Source organism: Artibeus jamaicensis, unplaced genomic scaffold, assembly GCF_021234435.1.
Source record: "Artibeus jamaicensis isolate MK-2021 breed Jamaican fruit bat unplaced genomic scaffold, CSHL_Jam_final contig_752, whole genome shotgun sequence".
Lineage (NCBI taxonomy): Eukaryota > Metazoa > Chordata > Mammalia > Chiroptera > Phyllostomidae > Artibeus > Artibeus jamaicensis.
Genome location: NW_026521949.1, coordinates 168,274 through 181,540, shown reverse-complemented (window position 1 = coordinate 181,540; position 13,267 = coordinate 168,274). Strand labels below are relative to the sequence as shown.

Sequence of the window (13,267 nt, the reverse complement as noted above, 5' to 3'; positions counted from 1 at the left end):
ATTGTTACAAACCCAGGATCTGTGACTGCTGGAGGTGCCATGAAGCTGTTCTAGGCTGGAGGAGGGGTTTGCTTGGTTCACCCAGTAGTGATTTTAAAGAATCCTTCATTTTATGGAAGGACTGTGGGAAGATAACTGCTGGAAGTCTGGACTGTGTGGTGTGAGGAAGAGGACCTGTGTTTCCCACTTCCTGTGCATGTGAGAAGCCCCACCCCCCACATATTAGATCACTACGTCTTCCCAGGCCTGTGGTCTTCCAAGATGAAGGGGTAAATCCTGGGCTGGATATTTGGCTCAGTGCGGCTTGCTGTATGGCAGGGGGTAGCATTTGGTCCTTTGAAGCCCTGGAGGAACTGGGGAGATTGTAGTGCCACGTTGGCCTGAATTTTTTTAGGGGGGATCCCCTTGGCAGGCTACGGAGAGCTGGGGTTTTTTGGACAATTTCTCCCACGTGGGCTTCTGTCCTGGAGTCAGTTGGGCATGTTATGGGCTATGCAGTTGCATTATGGGGAAGCAGAGCCCAGGTCTCTAGCAAGTTCAGCCACTGAATTCACTGGGCGGAGAAGAAGTGCTGTTGTACTAGAGAACCACTCCCAAGAACGTTGGAATCACCACTGCCCAGACTGGATAATGCCACTGAAAACACTTCTGATGGGGAAGGAAGAGGTGCTCAGAGCAGGGACACTCAAAAGTTGAGACTGAGGCCGATCCAAGTAGGTGGCCCGACCCACTGTTCTACTAAAAAGCCCACCCTGAGAGCTTGCCCAAGTCAAGGTGAGGACAGTGTCCTACATTAGCTTGCAACAGTAAATCTCTCAGGAGGCCCAGAACCAGACAACAAATGACACTTTTGGACAACCATGGAGCAAGATCCACTGGAATTTGCAAACAGCTTATCCAGGGGTGATCACAGAAGGCATATCAATCTGTGGGAAGGATCCACACATTTGTCCTTATTAATCTTCTAAAATCTACTTTTTCTCCTTTGGCATTTTTCCCTCTTTTTCTTTCACATCTCTTCCTTTCTCTTTCCTTATATCACTCTATTTTTTCACTTTTCTTTCTTTAAGTGTATTTTGTTGATGATGCTATTACAGTTCTCCCAATTTTTTGCCTTTTGCCCTAATCTGCTTGATACTCCCCTTCCCTCCAGCAACACGCCCCTGTCTTAGTCCATGTCCATGGATCATGTATATAAAGTATTTGGCTTCTCTATCTCATATTAGTATTTCCATAATTATTTTTCTATTGTTTATTTTTATTTTTCTGTATGTATTATTTTTCTTTAATTTCCCTTTCTTCTTCCCTTTCATATTCTCTTTTCCATTATTTTTTTAATTCTTGATTTTTTGTTTCTTGTTTCTTATTGTTCTGATTGTATTTTTGTCTTTTTTCTTTTCTTATTATTTTATTGTTGTTTTTGCTATTATTATTATGTTTTTATGTTCCATTGATTTCGGTTTTGTTTTCTTCTGTTCTGTTCTGTCAGCATCTTTGCAATGGTTATAGAAGACAGAGTGTATGTACAGATTATAGATTTTCACTCTCTTCCCCTTTGGTGACAAGGTTGAAGCCCCCAGCAGGGAAAGAAAGGTGTCAGTCTGGCTGGGGCAGAGTCTATTCCTCTCTGTAATTACCTTCAACAAGAAGGAGAAAACTTGCATCATTCAAACACCTGATGGAGGCCAGGTGTGTTCTTACATTCCTAGTACTGGCATGGCTTTTGTGGAAGACAAAGGGCTTAATATCTTTTTAAAGCCTTTCCTAACTTTCTACAAAATGCTCAGCTACTGAAACATATGGCTGATAATACATCTTAGTATATGAGCCTCTCCTCAGTGGTTTTTACCTTTTCACCCATGAATCTGAGCTCTGCAGGGCTCTTGTCAGATGATTTGTCTGTATGTGAAGCTCTGCACCCATCTCTTGGGTGGACATGGCTGCAAACAGTATCTGACACTCCATGGGCCCCTCCCTGTTCTGACTGAGATCCCTTGGGCCCTAGATCTGCTCATAGGCCTGATTAGCCTCATGCCTGGAGGACCTCACCCATTATCTTTGGGTCCACATGGGTTCCAGAAAAGTCTGTAAGTTCAGTCATCCAAACTCAGAATCCACTACGTTTATCTTTAGGAGGAGCCCCTCTCTCCTGCAAGAAGTAGCCCTAACACCACAGTGGGGACATGTGAACTGAGGCCTGGGATGTGCATCATTGAACTCCTTCACAATTTCTTCCTGGATCCAAGGGTTTCCAGCTTCACTTCAGGTAGTATTTTCATCAGGACACACTGGATCTTAAGAGAAGTCCATGGGACCACTGACTGCCTGGCCCTGATGTTCAACAGCCCCATCCATGATGACAACTGCCAAAGGAGCTGTAAATTTAACCCACAGTTCTTTCACCTCTTCTGAACAAACAGACTATATTGTTAAGATTTTGAATAAATATACTGAGCACTTCTGTATATAATGAAGTGTGCAAAGAATGAACATATTTCGTAGTATACAGTGATTAACATGAATTTTGTTCTCTTCTGACTTGACCATTACATACAGTCATGCACAGAGTGACACATAGTAACAGAGATATAAACAACCACAGCACAGCTGGTTGAACACAGTCATGCACAATCATGCACAAAAAGTCACACACAAAGTCACACGCAGTCACACACAATCACAGACAATTACACTCATTTTTTGAAAAAGACATGTATTCAAGTGAGTGCTGCAACACAAAACTGTTCATATGGTTGTAGACTGTTGTTTATGTGTGTCAGGGGGGTTTCCACATGCTAACTCTCAGTACACAAATGTCCACTGCAGATGGTTCTCCTGCTACAAGTTTAACAACACTATTTAATAGAAAAATTTAAATAACATTTATTTTATGTTTACCTCCTATAGTAGAAATGATTATAAATAAAATAGTGTGTTTGGGAATGATGTGGTTCTGAGAATAAAAAAGTAGATCTATTACTGCAAAAGTATAATTATGAGCAGCTTTGTACTTTGTGTGCCAGTGCTTTCAGGAACCTATTTAAAAGTTATACCAACTCACCTTTAATCACCAGGTGATGGAAGAGTAAAGTACACCTCCCACTCTTATGTCACAATACAAAAGTGTAATCTCTTTACCTCCATAATCATACTGCTGCATGCCAAATTTGCACTTTTCATCTATAACCCTGTTTTCTAATAGTCTTTTATAAAGTTAGGAAAGTGCACAATTAAAACATAGTCAAAAAAGTTGTGAAGAAATGTTCAGGACAAGTTTACAGGGGGTAAAATGTGGGAGAACACTATGCTATACCTGGTGACCCTGCCTGTCACTCCTTGTTTGCTTCATTCTCTGCTTCTTTTGGCAAAGGAGAAAAGATAATTGAGGACAGAAACAGAAACCTCACCACAGTGCACTGTAAGTGCAGCGTGCTGGTGGTGTCTGAGATGGGACAAACTTGTTACAGAGTGTGGACGGGTCTCTCAGACTAGACGTAATGGGAACAACATAAAAATTGTGAAATCTAGTTTTATATATTTTAAATTGGTTAATTGTGGTGCAAAAGACATCTATCACCTTAGCTATCTGAAGCATACACTTCAGTAATGTTAACAGTATTCATATTGACATAAAACAGGTTGCAGAAATCTTTCATCTGGCAAAACTTGACACTTTATATACATCAGTCACCTCCCCCCTCCTCCCTGCTGTGGCACTCACCATTCTGCTTCCTGTTTTCATACAATTGCCTAATCTAGATTGACACCTTGCATAAGTGGAAAGATGCAGGGTAGTCTTTTTGTTACTGTCTTATTTCTCTCACCCTACATTCCTCAAGGTCCATCCACACTGAAACATCTAACAGGATTTTCCCTTTTTAATGCTATATAATATTCCAGTGTGTGGATGTACCACATTTTGTTTATCCCATCATCCATTGAGGCTATTTAGGTTGCTTCCACCTCTCGTCAGTTCTGAATTTTTGCTAAGATCATGCTGCTGAGAGATGTCTGGCCATCTCTTTGAAATAACTCTAGATATACACCCAGGGGTCTTATTGCCCTACCTTTTGATCTTTCTATTTTCACTTTCTGAAAAGTCTGTGTACTGTTTTTCCTAGTGGATGGCAAGGGTTTCTATGATCCATATTCTGTTTTGTTTTTAATATTGGCTTCCTAATGAATGTGAGGTAATACCTCATCGTGATTTTGACTTACATTTCTCTAATTATGACTAATGTTGACTATCTTTCTAAATATGTGTTGGCAGTTTGTATATCAACTTTGAAAAAGGCCTATTTTGGTTTTCACCCCAGTTTTCTTTCAATTGTATAGAAATATGATCATCATCTCAATACAATTATTAGGTGCACTGCATAATGGCTGGACTTATATATTTTGTGATATGATCACCACAGAAATACAGTTAGCACCAATCACTTCATATAGACACAGGAAAATAAAAGGGGAAACAATAGAAGAAAATAAAATACAGGAAATGTAAGTGTTTTTGTGCTGATAACTTCAAGGACGTACTCTCTTTAGCAACACTCACAAAGTACCATCGAGCAGTGTTAAATTTAGTCATCATGTTGTCCATCACATCCCCAGGACTTACTTATCCTGAAATATGTACCCTCAGATCATCATCTGATTCTCCCACTGCACAGCCCCACCTCTGGCAACCACAAATACAATCTGTTTAAAGTTTTTTTAGACTACATACACAATATCATACAGTGTTTGTATTTCTTCCTCTCACTGCTTTTGCCCACCACAGACTCATCAACCAATCTCGGGTTCCTTCAAAAAGAGAGGTGTGATAGTTCAATGTTTGTTGATTCCAGGTAGCCTGGTGACTAATTTAGGTGATGCTCATTTCCATCTGAGCTTAAGTTGCCAATATAAGAACAGCAAGAGAGATGATGGTCTTGCAAACTTCTTGTTCTGTTAGTATGTAGTCTAAGCAATTTGAGTATCTAAGACAACTCTAGCTAGAGAGTCCAGATATTTCTGAATATTAGAAAGTGAGATGTCAGTTTTATTGGTTATAGTGTTTTAAGTTGTGGAGAGGTTCTGCAATATATGCAGATTCGTTGCTACTCTCCAGCAAGGTAGTGGAATACATCTAAGGAATCATCCATCACCTGGTATTTACCTGGGGAGATCTTAAGCCATTTTAGTGCATGTTGATTGGTCACTCTGTAGTCTCATCTGCCCAAAACATTTTAGTTACTTGCTTTTATATATCTGGAAAGTCTCATCTATGCCCCCCTGAACAGATTAAAAACACCTGGAGATGGGGTACATGCTTCAGTGGGACCTGAGAAAAATCTGTTTACTTTTAGAGAAAAAGTTTCTTGTGTAGAAAATTTACAGAACAAAACCAGTTCAATCAGAAAAATGGGGGAATTTGTGAAAATAGAAAAAAATTGTATGAAAATTTTAATCTGTTTTGAAATTTTAATGGTTTGAGGTATGCTTATTGCTGCATTTGTCTTGTTGCCCCTATGACCAAGACTGAATTTTCAAGTAGGTTTGGTGTTTTTTACAAAGTTCATGTGTCCCAAGTGTATCTTTGGCTCCTGTGGAGAAATAATGATGGTTTAGGGGGTGTCTACAGGAGCCACTGGGCCCTGAAATCCATTATCCTGGTCAACATTTCAGTTCACCCTCTTCCTATGTTCCATTATTTACTCAAGTGTCTTCATGTGCCTGCTGCCAGGCACCTGAGATTTCTCTCTTGGTGATCATCAATACCTGGCCTCTCATTCTTGCTCTAATTTTTTCTAACTGCCTCCTCTCTTGCCCTCTCAAGAATTTTGCCTCTGAAACCTTTTAGGGAAAAAAAATGGTGCCCAATGATTTATGCAACTGCTTCCTGCTGAAGATTGTAATTTTGCCTCACAGCCAAGACAGCATTGGTATCATTCAGAAGGGAGATGAGAGACCTGGGCACAGATAAGGGTGGAGGTGGTTCTTCATGAGTAGGAACAGGGCTTGTAACATGGAGGAGTCAAATTGTATGACTAATTGTTGTAGACTGCTCTGCCTGATTCTAGGAATTGTATCTCAACCCCTTGTGTCTAAGGGCGAGGGACAACCTCTGGAATGCGAGCCACAGGAGACAAAGCTTGTCTCTGGTAGCAAACGCTGACTGTTTCTTCTCCCTGCCCCCAAACTTTGACTGAAAGTCAATGACAGGTAAGACTCTTCACAGTGGTGGGTGACCTAAGCCACACTCGAACACGTGGGAGGCCTTCATGGAAGGACTCGGGGGGGCTGCAACAAAAAACAATGGACTCTCACCCCCCGGCTTTGATATAGCCCGAGAGTCCCCATGTTCTCGGGAAAAAGTGCTTCCTGGCTCTAATCCCCTTAAGCCTGAATACATGATGGGGAGTAGTGCAGCTCCTTGCCTTGATAGAGAATGTCCTGGGGAAAAATCTGGCATCACAAAGACTTTCTGATAAATCTGTGAAGTCTGCTCTGCTAAGAGTGTTTTCATTCATATGTTAAGGGTTCCAGCAGGAAACCCTAAAGTCTGTTCCTGACAGACTCTGACTCATAGTAAGCCCTCATATTTCTTTGAAATGTTATCTGCTGTTTGATACTTGCCACCCTGTATTTCTGCGTATTAGAAACCAATAAAAGGCCCTGGAGGAGGGGGCTCAAGGCCTCTTTCTCCTCAGAGAAACTGACTGCTGCTGGCCTTTTTCCTTTGAGAAACTGGCCACTGCTTATGGCCTTTTTCCTCTGGGAAAATGGGTATTTCTCCTCCCTAAATAGATCACATCATGTATCAGTCATGATTACTCTCATCCATGGCAGCCAGGGGGACTTGCAAGGAAAGTCACCCCCACAACTAATCTCAATATTGAAGAAGTCAGAAAAAGCATTCATTTATCTTTATAAGTTTATTTTTTAATTGATTTATTTATTTTCAGAGAGAGGGGAAGGGAAGGAGAAAGAGAGGGAGAGAAACATCAGTGTGTGGTTGCCTCTCATGTGTCCCCCACTGGGAACTGGCCTGCAACCTAGGCATGTGCCCTGACTGGGAATCGAACCGCAGTTGCATGGTTCGCAGGCCTGTGCTCAATCCACTGAGCTATACCAGCCAGGGCAATCTTTATAAGTTTAATAAATTGAAAGCAATTCACTTAACTAGAGTTTAATGTCCATAACTGTGTAGTACAGAATCTAATGAAAAATAATTTCTCTGCATAGAATCATACACATTTTAATCAAAAAGCCAAATTAGTGCAAATTCATTTACAGAACTAAGTTCAGTATCAATAAGTCCTGGTTTGCATAAACATAACAGGAATAATAATGTATTATGTAGGCTCTGCTAAATGTGTCTTGCTGCACACATTTTGATAGGAAGCCATTTTTAATGTGAAAACTATGTATTTGGGGACAAAAATGCAGTACACAGCAGAAACCATCATCCCATCAACAGTGATATTATCTCATCTAAAAACATAGAAATCAAGCTATGAAGAAACACCAAGAGGAAATACTGCTTGAGATGCGAGAGAGAGAGAGAAAGAGGAAAGAAGGGAGAGAGAGAGAGAGAACCAATGATGTGAGAAAGAAACACTGATCAGTTGCCATCTGTCCATGCCCGGCTCAGGGACCAAACCAGCGATCCAGGCCTATGTCCTGACTGGGATTCAAACAGGAGACTTTTTGATTTGTAAGACAATGTCCAACTGCAACCATAGCAAAGAAATAATTCTGTTAAGTCCTATTTGATTTACTTTGTTAGAAGAGACAAAGATTACTTGTCTCTATTCACAGTTCTATCATGTCTACTTTCTTTGTAAGTTCACCTTCAAAGGTATCTAATTCTTGTTCTGCTTCTTTAACTTTCAGCTGAGCAAGAGAAGTATTCAGCACAGCAGAGAGAAATAAGGAGCTCCTACCCTTTATGACAGCATGGATAAAACTGGAGAGTATTGTGCTAAGTGAAATACACCAGGCATTGAGGGACAAATACCATATGATCTCATGTTTAACTGGAACATAGTCAACAAAAGAAAAAAGCAAACAAAATATAATCAGAGACAATGAAATTAAGAATAATGTAACATTAGCCAGAGGGGAGGAGGAGAGACAGTGCGGAGAAGGGTTTTCAGGAACTACTATGAAGGACACTTGGTCAAACCAGGGGGGTGGGGGAGGAGAAAGCTAGGAAGGGAGGTGGGTTTGACTGAGGTAATGGGGAGCAGTGGGGGGAAATGCAGACAACTGTAATTGAACAACAATAAAGTGATTTAAAATTTTAAAACATAAATCTAAAACGGACTCCAATTTTTTCTTCAAAGGAATAGTCTGCTGTTTCCATTCTGCCAGTTTCTCTGAAAGTGTCACTTGTTACCGATGAGAAAAAGAAGCATCCATGCCTCTGGCTAAAAGTGTCTCTTCTGTGGCTCTGATTCCAAACATGAACTCTTCTGACTGTGCTTTCAGGATGTCTATGTTCTGGTGACAATTGCCCACTTTGGTCCTTTCCATAGACAGCTGCAGTTCTGCATCTTGAGATCCTCTACTAGACATTTAATGTCTCCTAGACTTTAGACATTTTTCTAATACTAAACTTGCAGTTATTTTTTCAACTTTTGCCAGCTCAAGCTTGATTTCTTCTTTTTTGGATTTGGTATGGAAAACATCAGAGGTCAAGTAATTCACTGCAGAGAGAAAACTAGCTAGGAAAGTATCCTTTGTTTCAAGAGCCACTGCATTCTGATATCTTGACCAAGTGCAAGAGAGACTGGCAGGAGAGAAATTTACAGCCTCTGTGAGAAGGTCCTGAAGATATACTTCACTTCTGATCCATATTCACTTGCTTTCTGTTTCCAGTCCTCTAATACCAGGAGGACATCTCTTCCCCTGACCCTGTTGTGTTATGCAAGGTGATGTAAAATTTCTGTGGTTTGTGGATTCACCACATACTGTGGAATGGGATGACCTCTAAAATATCGTTTTCAACCATGCAGCAAACTGCACCTCTTTTTCTTCTTCCAATTCTATAGGTGCTCCTCCTGCAACAAGTGTTCTATACTTTGCTGGACTCTTACAATACATTGCCAAGATGAGATTTAACTGGCACCATGAAGCAGCAAAGTCAAGCCACATAGTTGCTATTAGGTTTTACCTGCAATGCCTGTAACTTTAAATAAATTCCTTAAGTTCTTGAGGTTTTTCACAACTGTCCCAAGCTCTCCCCTGCCATCTCCCCGTGTAGGAGGGTGCAGCCACGGGGCCCCCAAAAGAATAATTTGTAATGAGGTCCAGAACTCAGGGTGTCCAGGAAATACTTTAAAAATATATGAGATGTCCTCACTCCCACAAGTCTGAGCTGGGGGGATGGGATACATACATGGGTAAATGAGTCATTTTGCATAACAACAGTTTCAAAGATAACCTCTAGAATGGTCATTTAACATATCTATAACCTTTAACTGGTTTCATACATATGTTAAAAAGCTGTGGCCAGGCTTTGAGCCAGGAGGAGAGAGTGATTTCTACTCAAGATGTAACTCGGAGGCAACTCCCCAGACCCTGTAACAGTGCCTGCTTGAGAGCTTGGAAACATTTGGCTCAAGGCCATAGGGCCACACCTGCCCAGACTCACAATAGCAGCCCAGTAAAGCTGGGAGTATATGGGAGGCATGGCGGGTGTACCGATTGTGGGAGGAGTCAGAAATGGGACTGCAGAGGAAGATCGGGTGCTGGGATTTAAACACAGACATGGCAGCCATTGGGGAGAGAACCACATGCTTTTGGCCAGAATAGATGTTACTGAACAAGAGGTCCAAGGGGGGGGCAATATGTGGCCCACCTAGGGATGCCAAAAACTGCTAAAGAACAGAGGCCCATCCCAAGGACAGAATACTAATATCTACATCTACTGGGCTCTTCTGTCTGCCACCAATTGGAAAGAAATCTCTCAATGCCAGAGATTTGTGAAAAGGAAACAAAATGTTTATTTAATGCTATTCAGGCCTAACACCACCACTAAAATAACAAAGTACTTTAGGGTATGCAGGTACACCCACACAGTGCTCCCTTCTCCCATTGTCCAAATTCTGGGTACCATAAATCAGGAAAAGAGCACACATCTGTGTTTCAGGCCATTGGTACCATCAGCTGTGTCACTGTGCAGGCAGGATCTCTCTCTAGATAATCCAAAGTCATGTGGCACCCTCTCACAGTCCACTGGCAAGAGTTCTTTGTACCCAGTTCCAGTCAAAGTCTCTCCTGCTTTCCAGGCCATGTGGCCAAAGGGGCACCCCAAAGCTGTGTGGGCCTCTTCTACCAAAGCAGCACGGGTTCGCACTCCACCAAAGGATGTGTCTTTCTTCTTCACCTGGCTGCAGGGATCTCCATTATGGCAAAGCTGTGTGGTTTTTCCTTTCAGCAGGGAAAGAGGGGGTCCGCACTCTGCCAAAACCACGTGGGCTCCCTCTTTCATTTCACCAGGAGGGGGGTCCTCACTCTGCTGAAACCACGTGGCTCTCTCCTACAAGATGGCAGGGGTCCTCACTCTGCCCCAAATCGCGTGGCTCTCCCTTCAATGGCTGCCACATCTGGTCTTAAATCTCTGCACCCATCCTCCTTTGCGGCCCCATTTCCAACTCCTACTGTTATAGGAAAATGAAGCAACCAGACACCGAGGGATTCTGGAGTACAAGGTTTATTAATGTGCACGGGCCCAGAGGAGTCAATCTCCAAATTCTGAGCCCAAACACAGGATTCTTGGGGTTTATATAGCCTACAGGGTCTTCCTTTCTATGTAGCAAAGTGGTATATAGAAGCGGAATGTGGTAATTAGTTCTATCTATGGGGCAGAAGCAGAGTACAAAGGCTAAATGTGAAAATTAGTTCTATCAGCGGGGGTGCTAGCCCCAGTCCTTGTGACTATCCTGCTGTTTGCTCTACTCAGATGGCCTTATCAATCTCCCAGGGTGCCTGGGGTTTTGGGTGAACAGAGGTTTTTCAAAGCTTCCCACATCATTCCCCCCTTTTATGCTAAACAACACTAGTGCTTCTTTTAGCATAACAATATTCTTATAGAAATAAATAAGTTCCCCCTTTCCCTGGATTCAGACTATTAATTAGGTTTCTTACCCTTCTGGAATTATACACAGGACAATGGATGAAGGTCTCATCTTCTTGTAACTTCTAACAGCTGGAAATGGACGCTGTCCTACCTACACTTGGGTCAGGGGTACCCTGAAAGAGGGAGGGTTCCAGCAAAGAGGGAGTCCTTCCTGCAAGGGGAAGGACCTTACAGGGTCCTGGTCAGTTGGCTGTCACCAGGAAGTCTCAGGCTTGGTGTCCAAAGGCTGGCATTACTGGACTGTTGGCATACTGGTCGGGTTGTATTCTAGAGGTGACAGATTAAGCAAGAAATTGGAAGTACAATTAAATTGTAACTATTAATTGACAAAGGCAGGGACTTCAGTAAAGAATGGCTTACCTAGTGAAAGGTGCACAAGGCATGCTACACCTATCTAAGATTCTTGTGGCCTACTATATTTCACTCGGGCTGAGGGGAATACATTAAGATTTCTCTCTTTTCAGATTTCTGAGCCCTTTCTGTCCAACCTATGAAGACAGAAAAGGGAAAATCAGTTCTAAAGTGAAGCCCACAGACTGCCCCAAACTTTGATTAACTTAACTACTTAGCTCAACCAAACCGTTGATTCTCAGGAGGGCAATGACGAAGATGGGCTCTTTAAGTGAGGCTTATATTGCTACTAATCACTCATAGGCATAGGCAATTCATAGGCATATGCCCTATGAAAACAGAAGAACATACAGGTTAATTCACACAACAATCTCCAAACCAGACTCTGTGCCTGTGAGACTGTCTTTTGAAAAGACATTCCATTGCGAGGTCATTTGCACCTCTAAATTGTACATCTTTAGTGATATCACAAGCTTGGTTTCAACTCTTTAATGAAAACAAACTTTCAAGACAGTTAGCTGTACCATTCTGATGTACAATACTGAGCATTATGATTTTCTTTGAACTACAATTTTTTCTCCTTAAGATCCCCCTCACTGTTATTACAGGGACTACTTTGGGTCCCACTTTTGATTTTGTCTGTTCATTTGCAGAAACACACCAAGAGCAGCCTGGATCACTTTTGATCCTTAAGTCTGCTTTGCTAGAACTCACACAGGGAACATTCAGATTGACTTCTCAGTCCACCCTTCAGGGCACAGAAGCAGAGCCACACACTTGCCATCTGGCTTCGCCTGTACTAGTTGTTTTATTCAAATCCTGGAGCCTCCATTGTGCTTACAGGTTCCTTTTTAGCCATCTTTCAGGAAAGCAACTTTCGTTCCTTCCCTGGAAATACTGGCACAAAACGCAAAATCAACTAAAGTACCAGGCTTTTCTCGTGGGCTTTTGCTAACTTCACAGGTCAATCCCAGTTCCTCTGAGCTTTCTGGTAATGACCAGAATCCATACATGCCTCCTTCAGGCGTGACATTCTAGTCAAAGTCCTGGATAACAAAATCACTATTAATAACTGGTCTTATTGGTTTTATGCAAAGAAACCTTATGTCATCATTCATTGATTCAGAGTGCCAAATTCTGGAGGGATCAGGTAGGGAGAAAAATACAAAGTGTGATGGAAAATCCTTTTCCTTCTGATACCTACTAAGATTGTATCTACATGCCTTATACCTTCCATTACTAACGCTACATAATTCCTTTCTAAAACTTTTGCAAACTTCTACAACCTTTTACATACCCTTTTCTATCTGCACAGCTTTCCACAGACCTTCAGCAACATCCAAAAAACGTTTACATTCTTTCATATATTTCTTTTTTTTACAAATCTTATACTATCTATTGTTCATTTTCTTACAGAGTATTAAGTTTCAAATTTTTCTGGAATCCTCAATTTCCTTTCTCAGAGTAGATACAGAGCAAAACCCAAAACACAGAGTTCTGAAACAATACACAGGTAGAGGCATTCTCTTGCAACAATGATTCAACTGGTGCCTCTCAGAGACATGCTCCTTCAGGCCTGGTCTCATGCCAGAGACCTGCTGCTTTGCCTCAGGCTGAAATAGTTATCAGCCCTAAATGACCCTTCCTGGGTCCTGGGTGGCAAAGGTATCCTCTCCAACCAGCTACAGTGACCTTTTCTAGGTCTTCAGGTACACAGGGTTTCTGATCAGAAACAACCAATGGCAGAGAAATTCGCTCTTTTCCTACAAAACCAGAAAACAAGTAGTT

General features: G+C 41.8%; 1 pseudogene; it reads right to left on the bottom strand.

Moving 5' to 3' along the window:
* Positions 1-7,797: 7,797 nt before the first annotated feature.
* LOC119059043 (HAUS augmin-like complex subunit 1) lies at positions 7,798-9,141 on the bottom strand (annotated as a pseudogene).
* Between the last annotated feature and the right edge of the window lie 4,126 nt (positions 9,142-13,267).